The sequence below is a fragment of the Pagrus pagrus genome (genome assembly GCF_965226575.1).
Source record: "Pagrus pagrus genome assembly, chromosome: 8".
NCBI classification, from domain to species: domain Eukaryota; kingdom Metazoa; phylum Chordata; class Actinopteri; order Spariformes; family Sparidae; genus Pagrus; species Pagrus pagrus.
Genome location: NC_140192.1, coordinates 34667434 through 34694367, shown reverse-complemented (window position 1 = coordinate 34694367; position 26934 = coordinate 34667434). Strand labels below are relative to the sequence as shown.

At 40.3% G+C, this 26934-nt stretch overlaps 2 long non-coding RNA genes across 2 annotated transcripts; one reads left to right on the top strand and one right to left on the bottom strand.

Moving 5' to 3' along the window:
• Nucleotides 1–7292: 7292 nt before the first annotated feature.
• LOC311261020 lies at nucleotides 7293–13959 on the bottom strand. Its single transcript, XR_014623080.1, has 3 exons — nucleotides 13869–13959; nucleotides 8989–9138; nucleotides 7293–7712 (listed from the first exon to the last, which is right to left on the bottom strand). It is a non-coding gene; the product is annotated as an uncharacterized lncRNA (long non-coding RNA).
• Nucleotides 13960–16829: 2870 nt separating this feature from the next.
• On the top strand, nucleotides 16830–22313 carry LOC311261295. The gene is made up of 6 exons (XR_014623127.1): nucleotides 16830–16927; nucleotides 17044–17117; nucleotides 17808–18011; nucleotides 20267–20459; nucleotides 20652–20859; nucleotides 20983–22313. It is a non-coding gene; the product is annotated as an uncharacterized lncRNA (long non-coding RNA).
• The last annotated feature ends 4621 nt before the right edge of the window (nucleotides 22314–26934 follow it).

Sequence of the window (26934 nt, the reverse complement as noted above, 5' to 3'; positions counted from 1 at the left end):
TGCACTAAGCTGCATTTCACTGAAAAAAGGTCTTTCAAACAGGTTTACTAGCCTGAACTTGTTGAATTTGGATCTTCTTCATGGCAAAGGAGTTTTTACCTGGAATTTCATTCATTAAAGGTGAAAAGTGGCTTATGTGAAAAATGAGCGTTTCAGAGCGATTGGAGGCTGTTTTAGCGCTGAAAAGTGGCTTATGTGAAAAATGAGCGTTTCAGAGCGAGAGCAGCCTGTTTTTGCACTGTACAGTCGCCTAAGGCTGAAAAGTGGCTTATGTGAAAAATGAGCGTTTCAGAGCTAGAGCAGTCTGTTTTTGCACTAAGCTGCATTTCACTGAAAAAAGGTCTTTCAAACAGGTTTACTAGCCTGAACTGGTTGAATTTGGATCTTCTTCATGGCAAAGGAGTTTTTACCTGGAATTTCATTCATTAAAGGTGAAAAGTGGCTTATGTCAAAAATGAGCGTTTCAGAGCGATTGGAGGCTGTTTTAGCGCTGAAAAGTGGCTTATGTGAAAAATGAGCGTTTCAGAGCGAGAGCAGCCTGTTTTTGCACTGTACAGTCGCCTAAGGCTGAAAAGTGGCTTATGTGAAAAATGAGCGTTTCAGAGCGAGAGCAGCCTGTTTTTGCACTAAGGTGCATTTCACTGAAAAAAGGTCTTTCAAACAGGTTTACTAGCCTGAACTGGTTGAATTTGGATCTTCTTCATGGCAAAGGAGTTTTTACCTGGAATTTCATTCATTAAAGGTGAAAAGTGGCTTATGTCAAAAATGAGCGTTTCAGAGCGATTGGAGGCTGTTTTAGCGCTGAAAAGTGGCTTATGTGAAAAATGAGCGTTTCAGAGCGAGAGCAGCCTGTTTTTGCACTAAGCTGCATTTCACTGAAAAAAGGTCTTTCAAACAGGTTTACTAGCCTGAACTGGTTGAATTTGGATCTTCTTCATGGCAAAGGAGTTTTTACCTGGAATTTCATTCATTAAAGGTGAAAAGTGGCTTATGTCAAAAATGAGCGTTTCAGAGCGATAGGAGGCTGTTTTAGCACTGTACAGTCTCCTAAGGCTGAAAAGTGGCTTATGTGAAAAATGAGCGTTTCAGAGCGAGAGCAGCCTGTTTTTGCACTAAGCTGCATTTCACTGAAAAAAGGTCTTTCAAACAGGTTTACTAGCCTGAACTGGTTGAATTTGGATCTTCTTCATGGCAAAGGAGTTTTTACCTGGAATTTCATTCATTAAAGGTGAAAAGTGGCTTATGTGAAAAATGAGCGTTTCAGAGCGATTGGAGGCTGTTTTAGCGCTGAAAAGTGGCTTATGTGAAAAATGAGCGTTTCAGAGCGAGAGCAGCCTGTTTTTGCACTAAGCTGCATTTCACTGAAAAAAGGTCTTTCAAACAGGTTTACTAGCCTGAACTGGTTGAATTTGGATCTTCTTCATGGCAAAGGAGTTTTTACCTGGAATTTCATTCATTAAAGGTGAAAAGTGGCTTATGTCAAAAATGAGCGTTTCAGAGCGATTGGAGGCTGTTTTAGCACTGTACAGTCGCCTAAGGCTGAAAAGTGGCTTATGTCAAAAATGAGCGTTTCAGAGCGATAGGAGGCTGTTTTAGCGCTGAAAAGTGGCTTATGTGAAAAATGAGCGTTTCAGAGCGAGAGCAGCCTGTTTTTGCACTGTACAGTCGCCTAAGGCTGAAAAGTGGCTTATGTGAAAAATGAGCGTTTCAGAGCGAGAGCAGTCTGTTTTTGCACTAAGCTGCATTTCACTGAAAAAAGGTCTTTCAAACAGGTTTACTAGCCTGAACTGGTTGAATTTGGATCTTCTTCATGGCAAAGGAGTTTTTACCTGGAATTTCATTAATTAAAGGTGAAAAGTGGCTTATGTCAAAAATGAGCGTTTCAGAGCGATTGGAGGCTGATTTAGCGCTGAAAAGTGGCTTATGTGAAAAATGAGCGTTTCAGAGCGAGAGCAGCCTGTTTTTGCACTGTACAGTCGCCTAAGGCTGAAAAGTGGCTTATGTGAAAAATGAGCGTTTCAGAGCGAGAGGAGGCTGTTTTTGCACTGTACAGTCGCCTATAAGGCTGAAAAGTGGCTTATGTGAAAAATGAGCGTTTCAGAGCGAGAGCAGCCTGTTTTTGCACTAAGCTGCATTTCACTGAAAAAAGGTCTTTCAACCAGGTTTACTAGCCTGAACTGGATGAATTTGGATCTTCTTCATGGCAAAGGAGTTTTTACCTGGAATTTCATTCATTAAAGGTGAAAAGTGGCTTATGTCAAAAATGAGCGTTTCAGAGCGATTGGAGGCTGTTTTAGCACTGTACAGTCGCCTAAGGCTGAAAAGTGGCTTATGTGAAAAATGAGCGTTTCAGAGCGAGAGCAGCCTGTTTTTGCACTAAGCTGCATTTCACTGAAAAAAGGTCTTTCAAACAGGTATACTAGCCTGAACTGGTTGAATTTGTATCTTCTTCATGGCAAAGGAGTTTTTACCTGGAATTTAATTCATTAAGGCTGAAAAGTGGGTTATGTCAAAAATGAGCGTTTCAGAGCGATAGGAGGCTGTTTTAGCACTGTACAGTCTCCTAAGGCTGAAAAGTGGCTTATGTGAAAAATTAGCGTTTCAGAGCGAGAGCAGCCTGTTTTTGCACTAAGCTGCATTTCACTGAAAAAAGGTCTTTCAAACAGGTTTACTAGCCTGAACTGGTTGAATTTGGATCTTCTTCATGGCAAAGGAGTTTTTACCTGGAATTTCATTCATTAAAGGTGAAAAGTGGCTTATGTGAAAAATGAGCGTTTCAGAGCGAGAGCAGCCTGTTTTTGCACTAAGCTGCATTTCACTGAAAAAAGGTCTTTCAAACAGGTTTACTAGCCTGAACTGGTTGAATTTGTATCTTCTTCATGGCAAAGGAGTTTTTACCTGGAATTTCATTCATTAAGGGTGAAAAGTGGCTGATGTCAAAAATGAGCGTTTCAGAGCGATAGGAGGCTGTTTTAGCACTGTACAGTCGCCTAAGGCTGAAAAGTGGCTTATGTGAAAAATGAGCGTTTCAGAGCGAGAGCAGCCTGTTTTTGCACTAAGCTGCATTTCACTGAAAAAAGGTCTTTCAAACAGGTTTACTAGCCTGAACTCGTTGAATTTGGATCTTCTTCATGGCAAAGGAGTTTTTACCTGGAATTTCATTCATTAAGGGTGAAAAGTGGCTTATGTGAAAAATGAGCGTTTCAGAGCGAGAGCAGCCTGTTTTTGCACTAAGCTGCATTTCACTGAAAAAAGGTCTTTCAAACAGGTTTACTAGCCTGAACTCGTTGAATTTGGATCTTCTTCATGGCAAAGGAGTTTTTACCTGGAATTTCATTCATTAAGGGTGAAAAGTGGCTTATGTGAAAAATGAGCGTTTCAGAGCGAGAGCAGCCTGTTTTTGCACTAAGCTGCATTTCACTGAAAAAAGGTCTTTCAAACAGGTTTACTAGCCTGAACTGGTTGAATTTGTATCTTCTTCATGGCAAAGGAGTTTTTACCTGGAAATTCATTCATTAAGGGTGAAAAGGGGCTGATGTCAAAAATGAGCGTTTCAGAGCGATAGGAGGCTGTTTTAGCACTGTACAGTCGCCTAAGGCTGAAAAGTGGCTTATGTGAAAAATGAGCGTTTCAGAGCGAGAGCAGCCTGTTTTTGCACTAAGCTGCATTTCACTGAAAAAAGGTCTTTCAAACAGGTTTAGCCTGAACTCGTTGAATTTGGATCTTCTTCATGGCAAAGGAGTTTTTACCTGGAATTTCAGTCATTAAGGGTGAAAAGTGGCTTATGTGAAAAATGAGCGTTTCAGAGCGAGAGCAGCCTGTTTTTGCACTAAGCTGCATTTCACTGAAAAAAGGTCTTTCAAACAGGTTTACTAGCCTGAACTGGTTGAATTTGTATCTTCTTCATGGCAAAGGAGTTTTAACCTGGAATTTCATTCATTAAGGGTGAAAAGTGGCTGATGTCAAAAATGAGTGTTTCAGAGCGATAGGAGGCTGTTTTAGCACTGTACAGTCGCCTAAGGCTGAAAAGTGGCTTATGTGAAAAATGAGCGTTTCAGAGCGAGAGCAGCCTGTTTTTGCACTAAGCTGCATTTCACTGAAAAAAGGTCTTTCAAACAGGTTTACTAGCCTGAACTCGTTGAATTTGGATCTTCTTCATGGCAAAGGAGTTTTTACCTGGAATTTCAGTCATTAAGGGTGAAAAGTGGCTTATGTGAAAAATGAGCGTTTCAGAGCGAGAGCAGCCTGTTTTTGCACTAAGCTGCATTTCACTGAAAAAAGGTCTTTCAAACAGGTTTACTAGCCTGAACTGGTTGAATTTGTATCTTCTTCATGGCAAAGGAGTTTTTACCTGGAATTTCATTCATTAAGGGTGAAAAGTGGCTGATGTCAAAAATGAGCGTTTCAGAGCGATAGGAGGCTGTTTTAGCACTGTACAGTCGCCTAAGGCTGAAAAGTGGCTTATGTGAAAAATGAGCGTTTCAGAGCGAGAGCAGCCTGTTTTTGCACTAAGCTGCATTTCACTGAAAAAAGGTCTTTCAAACAGGTTTACTAGCCTGAACTGGTTGAATTTGTATCTTCTTCATGGCAAAGGAGTTTTTACCTGGAAATTCATTCATTAAGGGTGAAAAGGGGCTGATGTCAAAAATGAGCGTTTCAGAGCGATAGGAGGCTGTTTTAGCACTGTACAGTCGCCTAAGGCTGAAAAGTGGCTTATGTGAAAAATGAGCGTTTCAGAGCGAGAGCAGCCTGTTTTTGCACTAAGCTGCATTTCACTGAAAAAAGGTCTTTCAAACAGGTTTACTAGCCTGAACTCGTTGAATTTGGATCTTCTTCATGGCAAAGGAGTTTTTACCTGGAATTTCATTCATTAAGGGTGAAAAGTGGCTTATGTGAAAAATGAGCGTTTCAGAGCGAGAGCAGCCTGTTTTTGCACTAAGCTGCATTTCACTGAAAAAAGGTCTTTCAAACAGGTTTACTAGCCTGAACTCGTTGAATTTGGATCTTCTTCATGGCAAAGGAGTTTTTACCTGGAATTTCATTCATTAAGGGTGAAAAGTGGCTTATGTGAAAAATGAGCGTTTCAGAGCGAGAGCAGCCTGTTTTTGCACTAAGCTGCATTTCACTGAAAAAAGGTCTTTCAAACAGGTTTACTAGCCTGAACTGGTTGAATTTGTATCTTCTTCATGGCAAAGGAGTTTTTACCTGGAAATTCATTCAAAAAGGGGCTGATGTCAAAAATGAGCGTTTCAGAGCGATAGGAGGCTGTTTTAGCACTGTACAGTCGCCTAAGGCTGAAAAGTGGCTTATGTGAAAAATGAGCGTTTCAGAGCGAGAGCAGCCTGTTTTTGCACTAAGCTGCATTTCACTGAAAAAAGGTCTTTCAAACAGGTTTACTAGCCTGAACTGGTTGAATTTGGATCTTCTTCATGGCAAAGGAGTTTTTACCTGGAATTTCATTCATTAAGTGTAAAAAGTGGCTTATGTCAAAAATGAGCCTTTCAGAGCGAGAGGAGCCTGTTTCTGCACTGTACAGTCACCTAAACTGCATTTCACTGAAAAAAGGTCTTTCTAGCCTGAACTGTTTGAATTTGGATCTTCTTCATGGCAAAGGAGTTTTTACCTGGAATTTCATTCATTAAGTGTAAAAAGTGGCTTATGTCAAAAATGAGCCTTTCAGAGCGAGAGGAGCCTGTTTCTGCACTGTACAGTCACCTAAACTGCATTTCACTGAAAAAAGGTCTTTCAAACAAGTTTTCTGGCCTGAACTGGTTGAATTTGGATCTTCTTCATGGCAAAGGAGTTTTTACCTGGAATTTAATTCTTTAAGGGTGAAAACTGGCTTATGTCAAAAATGAGCCTTTCAGAGCGAGTGGAGCCTGTTTTTGCACTGTACAGTAGGCTAGCCTAAGCTGCATTTCACTGAAAAAAGGTCTTTCAAACAGGTTTTCTAGCCTGAACTGGTTGAATTTGCATCTTCTTCATGGCAAAGGAGTTTTTGCCTGGAATTTAATTCTTTAAGGGTGAAAACTGGCTTATGTCAAAAATGAGCCTTTCAGAGCGAGTGGAGCCTGTTTTTGCACTGTACAGTAGGCTAGCATAAGCGGCATTTCACTGAAAAAAGGTCTTTCAAACAAGTTTTCTGGCCTGAACTGGTTGAATTTGGATCTTCTTCATGGCAAACGAGTGTTTACCTGGAATTTAATTCATTAAGGGTGAAAACTGCTTCATGTCAAAAATTAGCCTTTCAGAGCGAGAGGAGCCTCTTTCTGCACTGTACAGTAGCCTAAGCTGCATTTCACTGAAAAAAGGTCTTTCAAACAGGTTTTCTAGCCTGAACTGGTTGAATTTGGATCTTCTTCCTGGCAAACAAGTTTTTACCTGGAATTTAATTCATAAAGGGTGAAAACTGGTTTATGTCAAAAATTAGCCGTTCAGAGCGATAGGAGTGTGTTTTTGCACTGTACAGTAGCCTAAGCGGCATTTCAGTGAAAAAAAGGTCTTTCAAAAAAGTTTTCTAGCCTGAACTGGTTGAATTTGGATCTTCTTCATGGCAAACGAGTGTTTACCTGGAATTTAATTCATTAAGGGTGAAAACTGGTTTATGTCAAAAATTAGCCTTTCAGAGCGATAGGAGCGTGTTATTGCACTGTACAGTAGCCTAAGCTGCATTTCAGTGAAAAAGAGGTCTTTCAAAAAAGTTTTCTGGCCTGAACTGCCCAGCTGAAAAATAAATGTGCTAAATGTACTAAAATTTAGCATACTTTTGTGTGCTTGAAGCCACACTAATCATCATTATACTTCAAGTGTGTTCATGATTAGTTAACTTGAAGCATGCTATTTTGGAACAACTAATTTTGTACTAAATATATTTTAATTGTAAGTCATTGTAGAAAAGCTCAACTTGAAGTGTATTTAGTGTACTTTTATGTGCTAAAGTGGAACAACTTAAAGTATATTTTGTATACTTTAAGCATATGGCTTTATATATGCTTAATTAGTCAAATTAAAGTTACACTTGTACTATACTAGTACTTTGTTTGTATCATAAGTACATTAAAAATTATTTGTTAGTGTCTCAAAAATATATAAGCTTTATACTTTAATATATTCTTACTGTGCTAATATGCTTAATTATATGTTTGGCTTATTCCAATTGCTAAAAAAGCATACTTTGCATAATAGTCAATATACTTTCTCTTTACTTTGCTATATTACTATCTACCTTGCACATGTTTGCAAATGTATTACCAGCATACTAAAGGCTGTGAAAGTGAAACTTGTGGGACTACTTCCAGGTGAAAAAATAGTCTTTAATCTATTCGTACCATATCCAAATTAGAATAATACATTGTAAATACAAAAAACTTGTACTGTCTCTTAACATTTATACAACAAATGTATGAACATTTACATTATGGCTTTTAAACATTTTTAACTATTGGTACTTTAGTACACCTTGTAGAAATAGGTCCATTTCAGTCAGCAAGACCTAAACATTACACATAAACTTTACAGAACACTGAGAAATAGTGAACAATGAAAAACAATATTCCTTATTATTGCACGCCTAACCCCTCCCACCATACAGAAACACACACCACACATTATGTTCCTTTTTTTTCGGCTGAACTGCTCATTGTTACACTTTTGTCTGATGGCCGCGCACACATCAGAGACACTTGTCTGTGGAAACTCCAGAAGAACAGCGTCTGTTGACCAAATAGACAAGAGATAATGTAAGTCACGCAGCATAATCATATTATTTTGAACAGTACATCAAAGGGGTATTCCAGAAAGGAGGTTCAACAAACTCGAAGCCTAACCCTGAACTCTGAGTTGACTTTATCTGTGAAGTGAAACTCTGAGTATAGACTATAAAAACAGTCTTGTGAGTTAATTCAGTGGATATTTCAGCTAGTAGCAGCTTTTACCACCAACAGATACCTACTGATTAACACACATCCTGTCTCCTAACATCCTGCTGAGTAAATGAACATGTGGAAGAAGGCAGAGGTGGTGGTCACCTCCACCTCCACCACGTCTGACAGAGGCAGAGGAGCTGGTCCTGAGTCAGGTCGACTGGGTGGCCAGAGGCTGAGGGCGTCACTCACCCCCAGGACCCAAGAGGCAGACACTCACTTTTATCTACAGATAGCACTTGAAGTTATTTAATATTATCCTAAATGCGGCAGAAAATTAGAAACATGTACTTTGAAATTGCGTTGTTGGAGGCAATGCAGGCTGATGGGTTTTGTAGCTATCTGTGGGAAAAAAAGAAGCCAAATGAAATGTGAATGATTCCTCTTTTTCTGACTGCTGGAAGGTGATTGATTAACCTGCAAAGTGATAAAAATGAAGAGGTCAAGATCTGAGAGCACGTCAGCTAGACGTCTGAGAGCACGTCAGCTAGAATATCAGACGTGTAGTCTGATATTCCATGTGCAGCCAGACTGAGAATATTGTTCAGATAAATGACGGACTGATGAGGAGTGGTACCGTTCGGCTCAGGGAATGGGAGCTAATCTAAACGAATCTAAATAATCCCCCTGTTGTAAAACTATGTGAATTATTTCTGCTTCAACATGATGCTGTTGAGAAGAAAAGAAAAGGGCCCTGTCAGACAGCTCCGTAAGACTCAGGGTTTCTTTAAGTAAACCTGCTAGAGAGCACATTAGGTTCCCAGAGTCAGTTACCATGGTGACTGACACAGAGTTTAAGATACCTCTCATTTACGTAAAAAAAACAAAACCCCAGAGTTTCAGGGTTCACTTACGTTTTGACCTGCTTTCTGGAAACTGAGAAATTTTATCAGTATGGTATACCAATACTGCTACCAGTAAATAGTCCAACATGTATTTAGTAATTACTGGTGGTCAGTTTCCGTGTGATCTAGCTGCTATAGAAATCACAGAAGCTTTTAAATAGACTACATGTAACTCAAAACAATGGTCATGAGTAATAGGTGGATATTTTGATGTACTTTACCTTCTGGTAGAGATCATGCCATTAGCGCTGCCTCGGGGCTGGTCTGTTGCGTTCTCCAGCAGGCCAAACCCCAGAGCTGGTAAATGTCCTCAGTCTCACCATCCACTCCCCCTCTCACATTGCCTTGTGGCTCTTTGGTTTAGTGCTCATCTGAGGACAACATAGAAATAATAACAGTGGTTATAACTATGAATCACAGCATAAACATAGTGTGCTGAACAAGTGTGTAAGTCCTTGAAATTACAGCCTCTGTCCAATTACCACATTTACAGGCAATTTGTTTTATTAATGCTACACAGCATTTTATCTTTATATTACAAAGATGTGCTCACGTGTACTGTGCAATTTTCCAACCATGGTCATATCTAGCAGTAAGAGGTGTATATCATGTATACATTTATTTATTTTGATTTTATTTATCAATCAATTAATCAATCTTTTCCTCTACTTTTACGATTCTTGAGCTGCTATTACAAGTTACTGGTGTAGGAACAATAGAGGTCACGTTATTTTGACGTTTTTGCATTCAGATACTGTACTGACATGACTGTATCTGACTGCAGACATGAATAGCTGTCATACATAAGCTTCAGGTTGGCTGATAAGGTCCGTTATTTCTTGGAAGTAGTTTAAATTAAAGTCATAAACTAAGCAGCTAGACGACCGGTTATGTACAGTAGGCTAAGACCGTAGTGGCAGAGCGCAGGGGAGTACGTTTTCCTCCTGGGCTGAAGCCGGTTAGCTTCAGGGCTAACACGCTTCACTTCACTTTGCTGTCAGACAGTAGTTGGTAAAACAATAGGAGAGACATTACGTGGTCTGGAGAAGCTTGTGCGTTTATTTGGCCACATACTGAACTGTACATGCACGGCTAACCTCTTCCTCTGCTCTGCTAATGTCTGCTCCAACCTCACCTGCCGCTCGCTTCACTACACACACACAGACCCTACGCGCACACGCACTGCTCTACCCCTTAAAGAAATCACACCACGCTTCATCATGTAATATTACACTGTGTTACTGAAGCACATACACACAGGCGTAACGCTGCCGCTACCAAGAGCAGTAATAACCCAGCAAACATTTTCTCGACCTGCGTCTAGATGAAGACGTCCAGTCAACGTCGCGTCACGTCGTGACTTTAATTCGACTGTTTTTCAACATCATAAAATAATATCATGGCAAATATAACCTAATTAAATATGCATTTTAGAGCGGTTTAACTGAATAAACACTGCCAGAAAACGCTTTCTCGACCGGCGTCTAGATGAAGACGTCCAATCGACGTCGCGTCACGACGTGACTTTAATTCGACTTTTTTTCGACATGTGAACATTAGGGGGAATACGATCTCAAAGAAAACATATTTAACTGAAAAAACACTGTCAAGAATGATTTCCTCTATCTACTGCTGTGTCGAGATGCAGATATCCAATCATGTCGGGACGTCTGATTAACGTCGGGCAGGCAGGTTGATGTGACGTCTATCTGAGGGTCTGAAATGACCAACGTCATTTAGACGTTGTTTCAACGACCTATCAACGCACGAATGTTAAAAACTATTCGAAATAATGGAAATATGTTCGTGAATTTAAGAAAATAATGTAGTATCATATTGGCAATGTGGGCTGAAATGTTTGTGATTCTAGCATCCATCTAGGAACTATTTTTCCTCGCGTAGTCAGCGCACCTAGTGGTTTCCTACGCATGCGCAAGAAGAACTTTGCAGTGTCAGTTGACGAGGAGGAGACACAGGCACCTGTGAAAGGTGAGTTACTAAAAGTACTGTAATTTAAAATGAAACCGTGTTTGGTAAGACATTATACGTTTATCAGTTGCATGTTAGAGTTTTGATTTTGTTGCTGCATCGTGTATTGTTACAGATAGCTGTTTTTTTTTGCTTTTATTCGTAACCGAGCGGCGGCTAGCAGCCGAGTTAGCTGCCGTGTGAAACTAGCCCTGAGTTAGCTCACAGGCTACGTGAGGTGCTCGATGCTAAACTGAGCCGAACATCTGTGCAACTATCGGTTTAGCATCGTTACAGAACCAAAACACTTTAAGGGGCCGTCCAGACGGGCGAAAACGTTATTTTTTCTCCGTCTTCCTCGGCATTGTTTCAAGAATATTTGCATCTAGACGGATCAACCGAAAACGTTGTAGTTCATATGCCAGGCCTATAGGTGTCGCTTGACATACACCAAAAACGGGACGGACCATACGGTCCATACCAGCTCCCGAAAACTATCTGGTCCACGAACATTGATATGTGGCCAGAAATCGTCTTATAACCGGGGTCTAACCGTTGACACATGCTGATAGTTGTCTGGTGTCGCTACACGACCGCAACGGCAGAGGGCGCCAGCTTATTGTAGAGACGTGACTGACAGTGTGGCTGGTTATCTGTCAATCACAGCGTAGGTGTAGAATGGTCATACTTTGTGCCATCTTCTTCAAATTTGAAACAAGTGTTCACTGATAGTGTGGCTACAGCCCCATAATGCCATTGACATGCTCAGATGAAGCCACAAGCAGTTATTCATCCTTACAGTTTTTTTTTATTTTAGGCGTACTAAAATTTTTACATTTTTATTGACTTCAGAGGTTAATCAATGTCACTGTCTCTCTACATATAAAAGTAATCTATTTGTGTGTCTCTGTCCCTCGCATAGGCCTGTTTTGATAACTATTTGTCCAATTTACCTCACTTCACAGGTTTATTGTGAGACGCACACCAGGTGACACACACACACACACACACACACACACACACACACACACACACTTGAATGGGGGGGCTTGAATGAATATGAATATTTGGATACAGCCTCAGAGCCGTCCGCCACTGTTTTATGCTGTTGTGATGATGCTTGGACAGAGGTGCTAATGCATAACAGCAGCAACAGTGAGGAATATCTTCAAATTCATTCTTTTAGAGTAAATGTATTCCGAAACTGTAGCACATGTTTGAAATGAAATGGAATTGTCCTTTAAAAGAAAACCTCTGATGTGCTATTGTGCTCCCTGTGTGAACAGCCAGGCACCTGCATGAAAGAGAAGTTATGCTTAGTGTTGCCTCTCTGTGTTGTGCCTTTTAAAGCCACAAAGATGTTCCATGTCATCAAGTGTAAGAAACTAAGATTGATATAATTGAAATTACTGAATGGGCTTCATGTGCATGTGGCTGTCCTGGGCTAAGCTGGGCTACCATAGCACAGACTGTTAATGCCTACTGGCTTTATTAGGAACCATCAGATTCAGGCTACTGAGTGGCTCTAAGAAGTGGTTCTTTCATTACTCTTTCAACTCCCAAAACAATTTGTTCTTGCCATCTATAAAGTGCATTTAACATCTGAATAGGCGCTCTTGTAAAAATGTTTATTTTTTTCTTATGCCCTCTCTCCAGCTGCTGTGAAGAGATGGAGTCCAAAGGCCACAGATGCAGAAATAGAGAGTGTGATTCAGAACCAACTTAAACATGCCCCAGCAAGGAGCGGGGGCAAGGGGCAGACCCCCACAGGACTGCAATAAAAAGAAAGTCAATAAAACATTTGTTCCCATAAACATGTTCGTTTTTTATTCAATTATTCAATATATAGATAACTCGTTACATATATCTGGTCCTGAATGCTGTCTTTTTTTTCTTTCTTTTTTTTTTTTACCTGAGATTTGTCCATGTACTACTTGTATTTTACAGTATGGGTGAACATTATTCGAGTATTTTTAACTTTATCACAGCTGAGTTTATTTACTATGAAAGTTTTAACCAGGTTCACCATTCCTGTGATATTTTAAGTTGGCAAATGTGAAATTTGCTGGTGTTGTCTATTGGACTTTTTGACCTCTTTGCATTTTAAGGATTTTTTTGCTGAAATTGATAAGTTAATTTAAATAGTTGCAGATTAGAGCATTGAGAATTGCACATGTAGACTATAGGCTACAGCACAAGAGCTGTGCTTGTAATAGAATGCATGGATGTAGTAATGCCAGTTATGTAGGCACTAGTTGAAACTCGATTTAGGTAAACATATTTTTAAATGCAATACATTACATGTGTATTTTGACAAAGGTTGATATGGCGTCAAAACGACGTTGAAACGACGTGAATTGATGCCGTCTAAGAGCCGTCGAAATGACGTCGGTCATGAAAACGACGTCAGAAAAACTTTCATTTCAGCACCTGTGGTAGACGTCGAATCGACCTGCCTGACCGACGTTGATTAGACGTCAAAAAGACGCCACGTAGAGACGTTGAAAAGTCGTCTATACGACGTAATAATTGAAGTAGCCTGCTCTGTGAGCCGTTTTTATGTCGTCGAAACGACGTGAATTGATGCCGTCAAAATGACCGACGTCAGAAAAACTTTCATTTCAGCACCTCTGCTAGACGTCGAATCTACCTTCCTGACCGACGTTGATTAGACGTCAGATAGACGTCACGTAGAGACGTTGAAAAGTCGTCTATACGACGTAATAATGACATTGATTGAAGTAGTCTGCTCTGTGAGCCGTTGATATGTCGTTGAAACGACGTGAATTGATGCGGTCTAATAACGGTCGAAATGTGGTCGGTCATAAGACCGACGTCAGAAAAACTTTCATTTCAGCACCTCTGCTAGACGTCGAATCGACCTGCCTGACCGACGTTGATTAGACGTCAAATAGACGTCAAAATGTTTGCTGGGAATAGGTTAACTTACAGTTACAGTAGCTGTAAGACTGACGTTAGCTAACATTAACGTTGGTTATCTGGCTACGATGACTGAAGTTGCTGAAACACATCATGACTCGCCAACGAAATCATAAAATTAGCCGGTGTGATGAATGGAAATATAGAATGTATGACCATTCAATCAGAAATTAAAAACATTGAATGTACTTACTGTGAATCAGAAGTAGGCTTGGGCTTGCTTCGCCTCGCGACGGAGACTTAGCTGGTCAATGTCATTCAACAGCAACGTTGACCAGAATGAAGCGCCGTGAATCGTGGAGCTCAAAGAGGCTGAGCTGAGCGCAATGCGCTGATTGGATGGCAAAGATGCAAACGTTGCTATTTGAATTAGGCGCCTTTCTTTCCAGGGCCTGTACTATAGACTGTATATCAAATGTGAAATAAATGCATATATATATATAAATTACAACCCGTTTCATTTTGCGACTTCCTACAAATTGCTCTATCATAACTGGGAATGAAATGAAAACAAATGTACTATCACATACATGTAATATGTAGAAAGTGTATTGCTAAGTAATGACTCCTTTCATAAGTACACTAAATAACTACTGCTAGAACTATTTAATATACTGAATAATGAAGAAAAACGGCTTAAAACAAACTCAACTTCATTTGCACTTTTTTAAGTGTACCTAAATTCACTTCCAATTAAGTTATTGTCTAATGATATAGCTAGTTTGGATGGCATTAACTTGGCCTCCAGCACCACCGTCAGGAATCTGGGAGTTATCTTTGATCAAGAGATGTCCTTCAACTTCCCACATAAAACAAATTTCAAGGTCTGCATTTTTTCATCTACGTAAAATTGCAAAAATCAGGCCCATCCTGTCTCAAAATGACGCAGAAAAGCTAGTCCATGCATTTGTTACTTCCAGGCTGGACTATTGTAATTCTCTATTATCAGGCTGCCCTCACAAGTCTCTAAAGAGTCTCCAGCTGGTCCAGAATGCTGCAGCACATGTACTGACAGGAACTAAGAAAAGAGATCATATTACTCCTGTATTGGCCTCTCTGCACTGGCTCCCTGTAAAATCAAGAATAGAGTTTAAAATCCTTCTCCTCACTTACAAAGCTGTTAATGGTCAGGCACCATCATATCTCCAGGAGCTCATACTACCCTATTACCCAACTAGAGCAACGCTCCCAGAACGCAGGATTACTTGTAGTTCCTAAAGTCTCCAAAAGCAGAATGGGAGCCAGAGCCTTCAGTTATCAAGCTCCTCTTCTGTGGAACCATCTTCCTGTTTTGGTCCGGGAGGCGGACACCCTCTCTAGAGTAGACTTAAGACCTTCCTTTTTGATATAGCTTATAGTTAGGGCTTGCCCAGGCCTGTCTTGGACCAGCTCTTAGTTATGCTGCTATAGGCCCAGTCCGGGGGACAAATGATACACTGAGCTTCTCTCTCCTCCTCTCCTCTCCATCTGTATACATTATGCCTGTATACATGCCCCATCTCTGCATGTCACTGACTTCACTTCTTCTCCAGAGTTGTGCTTTCTAGTCCTACAGGCTCTCATGGATCCTGGCCGTGCCCGGGTCGTGGATCGTGGATGCGCCTACTGCCATGGCCCTGCCTGACACCCACCACTACTGTTGCTAATATTAGCCATATCTCTGTTACATACGCTTCACTACTATTATTGTAATGCATTACTACATTTTATCCTTACCGTTAACCACTACTACTGTTATTACTAGTAGTCACATTTCCATTATGTGCATTTCATTATTATTGCTGTAATACTTCTTTATGTACTTTCATTCCTGTCAACCATCTATTATAATTGTATACATTGTGGTCTCGTTGATCTGCTCTGTACATGCGACATCTATTGCACGTCTGTCCGTCCTGGGAGAGGGATCCCTCCCCTGTGGCTCTTCCTGAGGTTTCTTCCGCATATTTTTTCCCTGTTAAAAGGGTATTTTTGGGGGGCAAGTTTTTCCTCACTCGAATCGAGAGTTGAAGGACAGAGGGTGTCGTCTCTGTACAGAGTGAAACTAAGTGCACTTTAATGAAGTATCCTAACAGTATATTACAAATGACTCAAATAAGCATACTTATCTTATGAATACTATTCGACTAATGTAAGTACTTTGAAATAAAGTATACTTTGTAAAAGTATATTTTAGAACAATTTAAAACAGACTTACAGTCTTTTCATAAGTGTACCTAAATTCACTTCCAAAGAAGTGCAAATTAAGTGCACTTTAATAAAGTATATTAACCGTATATTACAAATGACTCAAAAATAAGTCCACTTTTAATAAGAATATTAATCTTCTACTATAAGTGCTTTGAAACAAAGTATACTTTTTAAAAGTACACCTTAGAACAATTTACAATAGACTTACAATAAAGTACACTTCAAATAAGTAAAATAAAGTACAACTTTAATTACTAAGGCACCTGCCCCTTTGCTCCTTGATGCCCAAAGTGCCCTTTTGTCTCGGTACTATTTTTTTTTTTTTTTTTTTTTTTTGCGTGTGTGTGTTTTTGTGAAGGCCTGTCAGTAGCCCTTAAAGAATAATAAATAGCAAATAATAATAATAATTTATGCAGCCTAAATGAAATGACCTGGCTCCCCTGGGTAACATCATCCACCAAGACGTGCCCCGACGTGCCCGCCGCTGCAGCGAGAGACGGGCTCGGCCCAAAATCCGACAGATCGCACGTTACAGCAACAATATTGCATTTGCGCTATGAAACAGGAGTAGTGACGGTCTGGCCATAGGGGGATGAGGGCAAATGCCAAAACGACCGAGGTGACTGCGACTGCTGCGTGAAGATGCAGTCCTGCTGATTATGGAGGACTAAACATGACTTAAGTATAAATAAATGAATGCATAAATAAATAAATGTGTAAATAAATTAATTAATAAATAAATGCTGAACTAAATGAATAAATAAATAAATGCTGAAATAAAAGAATAAATCAAAGAATAAATAAATGCTTTATATTTATTTATACATTTCTGTTCACCTACATTTATTTATTTCTGTATTTCTGTGTCCATATGTTAACGAGGTAGGAGGTCCTAACCTCAGTCAACAGCATGATTGGTCAAATTGGAGAGCCAGACAAAAGCAAACGATTCCCGATCCCAAGCCTTCCTCCCTGTGAAGTTGTAAACCAGCTCGAAAATGGCCTCGACCAGGAGGCCACTGGCAGACCTGCTTTGGGATGTGGCTGACCAGCTTGAAAATTGTGAGTTTCTTCTGTTTAGGCCTGTAACAAGTATAGGTAAACAGCAGTTGTTGAGTTTAATAATAATTGAGCTTGGTACCCATATGATTTTCACTGCTTTGTTATTTTCTGTACAGCACCGAGGACCCCAACGAGCCAAGTTCACCACCTCCGCCGTCACATAGCATGACACCCAGACACCCAGTGGACGGTAGGTGTCTACAGGGAACAGTTTTTGATTCTAACTCCCATCTGTGGACAAAACTACTATCGCCAGTGATGTGTGATTTTTTTTCAGTGGCGCTGTGCATTAGCTTTAACAGATCACATTGCTATAGTGTGCGATGCTAACATCAACATTAGCCAACAGTAATGGGCGATACAAACGATATGCAATATAAACGATACAAAATTGGCCTACAATAGAGATTTTAATTCTATTGCACTATCGCAATAATGCATGTTGATGACGCAATCCACCCGCGAAATGTAGAGCCGCGGCTGCAACGCATCATCGTCATCTTGAGTAAACATGGCTGAAAGGGAAACGGAGGAGCTGGTGAAAAAGACCGTTGCGACATCCATTATTTGGACGTGGTTTGGATTTAAGCTGTCCGACAAGCAGCAGCAAACTATACTCTGTAGAGTGTGTGGAGCAATTCAGCCGAATTCAGCACAGAGCAGACAGGAAGTCAGACACGAAAGAACAACATGACATCCGGTTAATTTTCAAATAAAACACTCAGTGTTGATGCCAGCACAAAAATCTAAAAAGAGAGTCAAATACAAGCTTTTCTTCTAAGGTGATAGGCCATATCGCCCATCCCTACCAACATATTTCCCCTGCAATCTCTTTATATTATTTTCTAACATTGAGCATGTCCTCTTCACTTGATCCTAGCCGAGGTTTCAAGACTGTTTGGGCCATACATGGGAGGGACAAGGACAGCAAGACGGCGATCCGTTGCTGGGCCCACCCAACTTTATTCCTACACACATTCATTCTGCTGTCTTGTGGACAAAAACGCGGACTTGGTCCCCAACCGAAACGCCAAAGACAGACTTGCTGCAGCAGGTTTAGGGGAAAAACGTCTTACATTTCAAGGTATGTCATACATCTAAAGTCTATGATTGACACACATTTGTCCTGTCAGTGTATTTCTAATACCCAGCAAACATTTTGACGTCTATTTGACGTCTAATCAACGTCGGTCAGGCAGGCAGTTTTTCTGACGTCGGTCTCATGACCGACATCATTTCGATGGCTCTTAGACGGCATCAATTCACGTCGTTTCAACGTCGTTTCGACAGCATATCAACCTTTGTCAAAATACACATGTAATGTATTGCATTTAAAAATATGTTTACCTAAATCGAGTTTCAACTAGTGCCTACATAACTGGCATTACCACATCCATACATTCTATGACAAGCACAGCTCTTGTGCTGTATACATGTGCAATTCTCAATGCTCTAATCTGCAACTATTTAAATTAACTTATCCATTTCAGCAAAAAAAATCCTTAAAATGCAAAGAGGTCAAAAAGTCCAATAGACAACACCAGCAAATTTCACATTTGCCAACTTAAAATATCACAGGAATGGTGAACCTGGTTAAAACTTTCATAGTAAATAAACTCACCTGTGATAAAGTTAAAAATACTCGAATAATGTTCACCCATACTGTAAAATACAAGTAGTACATGGACAAATCTCAGGTAAAAAAAAAAAAAAAACGAACATGTTTATTGGAACAAATGTTTTATTGACTTCCTTTTTATTGCAGTCCTGTGGGGGTCTGCCCCTTGCCCCCGCTCCTTGCTGGGGCATGTTTAAGTTGGTTCTGAATCACACTCTCTATTTCTGCATCTGTGGCCTTTGGACTCCATCTCTTCACAGCAGCTGGAGAGAGGGCATAAGAAAAAAATAAAAAAATTTACAGAGCGCCTATTCAGATGTTAAATGCACTTTATAGATGGCAAGAACAAATTGTTTTGGGAGTTGAAAGAGTAATGAAAGAACCACTTCTTAGAGCCACTCAGTAGCCTGAATCTGATGGTTCCTAATAAAGCCAGTAGGCATTAACAATCTGTGCTATGGTAGCCCAGCTTAGCCCAGGATAGCCACATGCACATGAAGCCCATTCAGTAATTTCAATTATGTCAATCTTAGTTTCTTACACTTGATGACATGGAACATCTTTGTGGCTTTAAAAGGCACAACACAGAGAGGCAACACTAAGCATAATTTCTCTTTCATGCAGGTGCCTGGCTGTTCACACAGGGAGCACAATAGCACATTAGAGGTTTTCTTTTAAAGGACAATTCCATTTCGGAATACATTTACTCTAAAAGAATGAATTTGAAGATATTCCTCACTGTTGCTGCTGTTATGCATTAGCTCCTCTGTCCAAGCATCATCACAACAGCGTAAAACAGTGGCGGACGGCTCTGAGGCTGTATCCAAATATTCATATTCATTCAAGCCCCCCCATTCAAGTGTGTGTGTGTGTGTGTGTGTGTGTGTGTGTGTGTATCTCACCTGGTGTGCGTCTCACAATAAACCTGTGAAGTGAGGTAAATTGGACAAATAGTTATCAAAACAGGCCTATGCGAGGGACAGAGACACACAAATAGATTACTTTTATATGTAGAGAGATAGTGATTCATCTGAGCATGTCAATGGCATTATGGGGCTGTAGCCACACTATCAGTGAACACTTGTTTCAAATTTGAAGAAGATGGCACAAAGTATGACCATTCTACACCTACGCTGTGATTGACAGATAACCAGCCACAGTATCTGTCACGTCTCTACAATAAGCTGGCGCCCTCTGCCAGAAACCGTTAAAGAAGCAGCGTCCCTAGCAACTCCCCTTTACACAGAAAAAACAGACTGCAGTGATCGGTCTAATATAGCTAATACAGTATATTGATCATCATTAGCTCTATGTGCAAGGCAATTTTATTTGTATAGCCCGTCTTTACAAACAGTTTGTCTCAAAGGGCTTTACATGGCATCATAACAACATCCTCTGCCCTTAGACCCTCACATCCACTGAGGAAAAACTCCATGGAAAAAAAATCAAGCAACAGAGGAGGGATCCCTCACCGAGGACGGGCAGACGTGCAATAGATGTTGTTACAGACAAGAAAACAGTTTATAACACAGAATGTTGGATACATGGAAATGTTAACAAGAACTGATGAAGGCAGCTTCTGGTGGGAGGAAAGGCAGGGAGAGCTGGCCAGCTTAATGGGAGGACTGGGTGGCAGACTGGTTCATGGGAAGGGATTACATGGAATTATTTTTTGTTGTAGACAATTCTTCATCTCTCGCTACTTTTCTCATATTTTTAAGGTTTCCCAAAGACAGTAGTTTAAAGAGACAATGGGAACTGGCAGTGAAACGGGAAGGTTTTGTGGCAACTGAGAGGTCCTTGCTCTGCAGTGAGCGCTTCCAGCCAGATGACTTTGACAGAACAGGACAAATTGTTCGGCTGAGACATGGAGTCAAACCATCTGTGTTTAACTTCCCATCTCATTTACAAAAGGTATATGTGCCATTTGGCTAATGAATTCATTAATTTCTATGATTCATATGTCCATGTAAGCATTCCATAGCTACTTAATACCACACTTTTCTAAACTTTTTTTCTGGCTGCATGTTTAGGAATAAAGTACAGTCCACTTTCCGATGCTAAAAACTTTTTAAAAAATGTTGTATTATGTTTCTTAAATTTTAGCAAGTACCATCAAGGACAACAAAAGCTTCAAGGAAAGCAGAAGAAATCCTGCCAGTGGAGTTGCCTCAGCATTTCCATGAGCGCGAGAAGAGAAATAGCAAGCTCCGGGAGCTAAGGGCGAAGAAAAATGTACACACTCTTCTCGAGGATCTGAGGGAGAAAAACCTCATACATGAAGAGCTGAAAGACAAGCTTGAATGCTACTCAGGTAAAATGGAAATACTAATTTGAATATTTTATATAGGTATTTTTTGTTTATAGTCTGTGTTAAACTCTCTTCCTTTTTATTTAAAGGGGTCTTACTAATAAGTTTATGCTTACTGAATTTCAGATCTTCGGGTAGACCTCTTGGCAAAGAAGGGCCATGAGTACACCAGAGAGCAGAGGGAGTTTGCCCTGACGCTACAACTTCATGGTCCAAAGGCATATAGTTTCCTGAGAGAGTCTCAACATCTTCCTCTCCCACATCCCCATACATTGCAAAGGTTTTCTCCATGTTGCCTGATTGTTAAATATATTGTGAGGGACCGAGCTGGCAGGAAAATTCTGAAAAATGGGTGTTCTATACCCAAAATAAGTACATTTGAAAATATTTTATTTCAAAAAACATATAACAACCAATACAAACAACCCATACAAAGAAATTAAGAATTGACTGTACAAAAGTAACTAAATGTGAGCGCTACAAATAGAACTTAGTTACTGCCAAAATGTTAAATAAAGTGTGTACATTGTATAAAACAAGACTAGTGTGTGGTATTTATTCATAATGTGCTCAAAAAATGTAAATGTAATCTAAACAAGACAGTAAAAATTACTGATTTAAAAAGCTCACATCACATCACACACTGTGTTCTGATACATTTTGAGCTTTCAGATATTGATTGATTGATTGAGATTGAGAAACATACATCGACACAAATGCTGCCAAAGGGATAAAAACACAAAAAAGCTGACAGCTTATTTCCATTGTGGTCCCTTTAGTGTGTGTGTGAGTGTGTGTGTCCGTGCGTGTCTGTGAGTGCATATGCATGATGTCTATGAGGGGAATGTGTGGGGAGAATGCTAGTTTCTGTTTATTTTGTTTTTTTCTGAATGGGTTAGGGTGGTCAAATTACTACATTTTATTTTTCAAAGGTGGCTGACTTCAGTGGATGCAAAGCCTGGCCTCAACAAAATGATGTTGGAGATGCTAGGAGGAAGGTGCACAGAAGACCAAGCTAAATATGGATTGGTGACACTGATTTTGGATGCCATGGCTATTAAAAAGCATGTGCACTACAATCCACAAACTCAAAAAATGTCAGGGTTTGTGGATTTGGGGGATGGATTAAACGAGACCGATGTTGCCTCTGAGGCTCTCGTTCTTATGGTGGTAGGCATTCTAGGGCACTGGAAAGCTCCAGTTGGCTACTATTTTACCAAGACTCTCTCACCAGAAACACAGAAGGTCTTGGTTGTCCATGCCATAGAGGAACTTCATGCTCATGGTTTGAGAGTGATCTGCGTGACGATGGACGGGCATGCAACCAACCTCAGCATGTGCAACCAACTTGGTTGTGACCTTAAAGCAAACCCTCTTGAGCCCCTGAAGACCTTTTCCCCCCATCCAGTGACTGGTGAGAGAGTGTTTGTTACAATGGATGCCTGTCACATGCTGAAACTGGCACGTAACATGCTACAGGTAAGTGCTATCTATCTATCTATCTATCTATCTATCTATCTATCTATCTATCTCTAACATGCTACAGGTAAGTGCTGATTGTTGTTCTAGGCTTATTTGCTTTTTTATTCTATTTTATTGTTGTGTGTTTTATTTACATAGTTATGACTGCATGTGATGATGCATTACATTTTCCTGTCTGTACTTTGGTGAGCTCAGCTGTGACTAATAAAGATTCTAATTCTGATTTTGATTTTGAAGGCTTACAGCCCAGTTAAGAACACCACAGGCCTGATCAGCTGGAGATACATCATCCATCTCAACGATGTTCAAACCAAAGACGGACTGCATGCTGCAAATAAAGTCACTCAAAAGCATGTCCACTTTGAAAACCAAAAAATGAAGGTGTCCCTGGCTGCCCAGACATTGAGTCTGTCTGTTGCAGTGGCTCTCCGCACGCTGAGGGACCTGGGCTACTCGCAGTTCAGAGACTGTGAAGCGACAGCGGAATTCATTGAGGTAAAATGATTAGGGATGTGCATAGGGCCATAGATGGAGTAGAGTCAAGTTCCAAATACTTGCATGTTTACATACTGAAATGAATTGTTTTTTTGTTTTTTTTAATATATAAGTATTCATTTGATATGATACGTGTTGAAACACTGTTATGGAGATGGTTTTAGATGCTTAAAGTTAATGCAGATATTTGTTTTTAGATGATTGACATGCTCTTTGATGTCATGAACAGCCACAATCCCCGCGCGAAAGGATTTAAAGCTCCCCTTGGGGCTTTGAATTGGGAGGAGAGAGTGGTGTTCTTGATGAGAGCAAGGGAGTTTCTGATCAAATTGTCAATTAAAGATGGCACATCGCTTCACAAATCTAAGAGGTCTTTTAAAAATAGTGACTATACAATGGTATGTATGATACATGTTAACATCATGCAGGTGTCAGGTATTGCAAGTTCTTGTTTCAAGCTGTCCCTGTTCTGGTTTAATAATGTTCCTATTGTTGGTTCAGCTTCCTAAAAGAAGATAAGATATCTATCTATCTGTCTGTCTGTCTGTCTGTCTGTCTGTCTATCTATCCCTGTCACCCTTTGCTGTTTCACATCTGATGGATTTGCTGGCAAAATCAATTTACCTCTTTACAAAATTCCTAGGTGCTTCTTCAAGGTGTCTTTGTCTCAATACAATTAGGGAAATAAAACATTTTCTTTTGAAGATACTTGTCTGTCATCGGGTTTGTGATCAACATTGACACCCTCATGCTCATGATTCCTGAGCTGCTCCAAGTCCAGCGGTATGTCTGCACCTACCGGTTCAGCCAAGATCACTTGGAGCTTCTCTTTAATTCGATCAGAGCATCAGGTAAAGTTCACATTTTAAAGCCTTTAAAAAACAAACAGAAAATATCTTTGGTGTAATTGTAGTGTGTGTGTGTTGTTGTTTTTTCCTTTAGGGGGCTGGAACAACAATCCCTCTGCCGGCCAGTTCCAGGGCATCTTCCGGCGTCTGATGGTCTGGTGTGGTGTCTCACCAAGTGGGCTAGGCAACGTGGCAGCACAGGATGACACAGTGTCACTGCAGAAGAACTCCCTCCCCCGTTTGTTAACTTTGCAGCCCTTGTGTGTGACCACAGCTACCTGCCCACGCGCTTTGGTGGGCTTGTAGACAATGCTCTAGTCTACATTGCAGGGTTTGTTGTTCGGCAGGTTCTAAAAAGGCTCTCTTGCCATGTGTGCCGTGCCAGCCTGGTGGCAGATGCCGTACCCTCTTCACATGATGAGAGCTACCACCTACTTGTGCTCAAAAATAATGGCGGGCTCATGATTCCCTAAGAGGGCACAGTCAAAGTAGTGAGAGCAGCAGAGCGGGTGATTCGCCAGGTCCACTCAGAGCAAGCTCCCAAGGTGTCAGTGGTCATGCATGTGGTCCGTGAGGAGATTGGTACGGATGATGTATTTTTGCTCGGGGAACACACTGAAGACACACAATTTGGCATTGACAACCACCATTCTGACCTACTGAAACTAGTGGTGTCTGTGTTCCTCAAAATTAGGCTGCACCACATTGCAAAACTTACATCACTCAAATACCAGAGTGGCAGCACAAGAAAGAAACTGTGCAAAACAGTTCTCTTTCAGGGGTTTTAGCTCCAATTCATGACAGGTTGTAAATACTCTTATAAATAGTTTGTTTGGAGGGGTGTGTTAATGTTCTTGTTCTTTCCTTGAATATTTTCTAAGTTTTACTACTTAACCCTCTGATAATTCAAAGTGCCTGTTTAGTTTGAATATTTGGAATCAATCAAATCACTTTATTCATAGAGATGATAAAACTGATCAGGGGGTGGTGGTAGTTTAGGAGCTGGACAGCCACGAGGAACAAAGTTTTCCTCTGTGTCCTGCAGCATGCAACAAAGTCTGAATCCTCAGGGGAGCCACTCAAAAAAATGGAACAGAACGTGATGAGTCCTGTAAGCTCCTGCAAGCTGTTCTGACGGTCTGCTTTTCACAAAGGGTAGACAGCAGATCCTATGTCTTCAATAATAATAATAATGATGATGATAGTGATGTAATTATAATAATAACAACAATAATATAATATTAATATTAAATAATAACAATAACAACAATAATAATAATAATAATAATAATAGCAATAATATAATAATATAATGATTGGAATAACAATAATAAAAAAAACAGTAGTAATATTAATATAAAATAATAATAATAATAATAATAATAATAATAAGAAGAAGAAGAAGAAGAAGAAGACAAAGAAGAAGATACTCAAATGTAATAGCCTTCAAGCAATAAAGACCTGAACACACCTGAACGTTTTTTGGGTTATTTTTGTTCTATTTATGTGTGTCTGTCTGTCTGTCTGTCTATCTGGTCTGATGTTTGACAAACAAACCCCGTGAAAATAGCTTGACAAATGAGCGATTTATGATCATTTTTATTGTGTAGACACATCATTTCTCCATAGACGTAATGCACTGTAGGAGCGAGTGGTCCTGTTCCAAGATGGCCACCCTGTAGGCACGTCGCTCTAGTGGGCGGCAGCAGTCAATGCGGCGTCTATGTATATATGTCTATGGTGTCAACGGTTAGACCCCGGTTATAAGACGATTTCTGGCCACATATCAATGTCCGTGGACCAGATGGTGGTCCGTCCCGTTTTTGGTGTATGTCAAGCGACACCTATAGGCCTGGCATATGAACTACAGCGTTTTCGGTGGATCCGTCTAGATGCAAATATTCTTGAAACAATGCCGAGGAAGACAGAGAAAAAATAACGTTTTCGCCCATCTAGACGGCCCCTTAAAGTGTTTTGGTTCTGTAACGATGCTAAACCGAGAGTTGCACAGATGTTCGGCTCGGTTTAGCATCGAGCACCTCACGTAGCCTGTGAGCTAACTCAGGGCTAGTTTCACACGGCAGCTAACTCGGCTGCTAGCCGCCGCTCGGTTACGAATAAAAGCAAAAAAAAACAGTAACAATGCACGATGCAGCAACAAAATCAAAACTCTAACATGCAACTGATAAACGTATAATGTCTTACCAAACACGGTTTCATTTTAAATTACAGTACTTTTAGTAACTCACCTTTCACAGGTGTCTGTGTCTCCTCCTCGTCAACTGACACTGCAAAGTTCTTCTTGCGCATGCGTAGGAAACCGCTAGGTGCGCTAACTACGCGAGGAAAAATAGTTCCTATGGATGCTGGAATCACAAACATTTCAGCCCACATTGCCAATATGATACTACAATATTTTCTTAAATTCACGAACATATTTCCATTATTTCGAATAGTTTTTAACATTCGTGCGTTGATATGTAGTTGAAACAACGTCTAAATGACGTTGGTCATTTCAGCCCCTCAGATACACGTCAAATCAACCTGCCTGCCCGACGTTAATCAGACGTCCCGACATGATTGGATATCTGCATCTAGACACAGCAGTAGGCTAGATAGAGGAAATCATTCTTGACAGTGTTTTTTCAGTTAAATATGTTTTCTTTGAGATCGTATTCCCCCTAATGTTATCATGTCGAAAAAAAGTCGAATTAAAGTCACGTCGTGACGCGACGTCGATTGGACGTCTTTATCTAGACGCAGGTCGAGAAAACGTTTTCTGGCAGTGTTTATTCAGTTAAACCGCTCTAAAATGCATATTTAAATTAGGTCATATTTGCCATGATATTATTTTTTGATGTTGAAAAACAGTCGAATTAAAGTCACGACGTGACGCGACGTTGACTGGACGTCTTCATCTAGACGCAGGTCGAGAAAATGTTTGCTGGGTAGTGTAGCCTATATGAATTTGGGATTCAAACTGAATTAATTCGAATTGAGATTGCCTGCCTCTTCCTCGTCCGGCATTTTGTCTTTCAGAGGCTGTAGAGGGCTCAATTTTAAAGCTAGCATGAGGATATTGTTATGTCATGAAATTAGAAAATCTAAGGAATCCGTTGGTATCAGCCATGACATGCTTGTCAAAAACTTGTCTTAATAATGCTCCAAATGCTAAAGGTTTTTTTTTAAAAAATAAGTAATTTCTAGACCTGTTATTTTATTATTATCTTCTCTTTTCAGGTAGCCATACAGA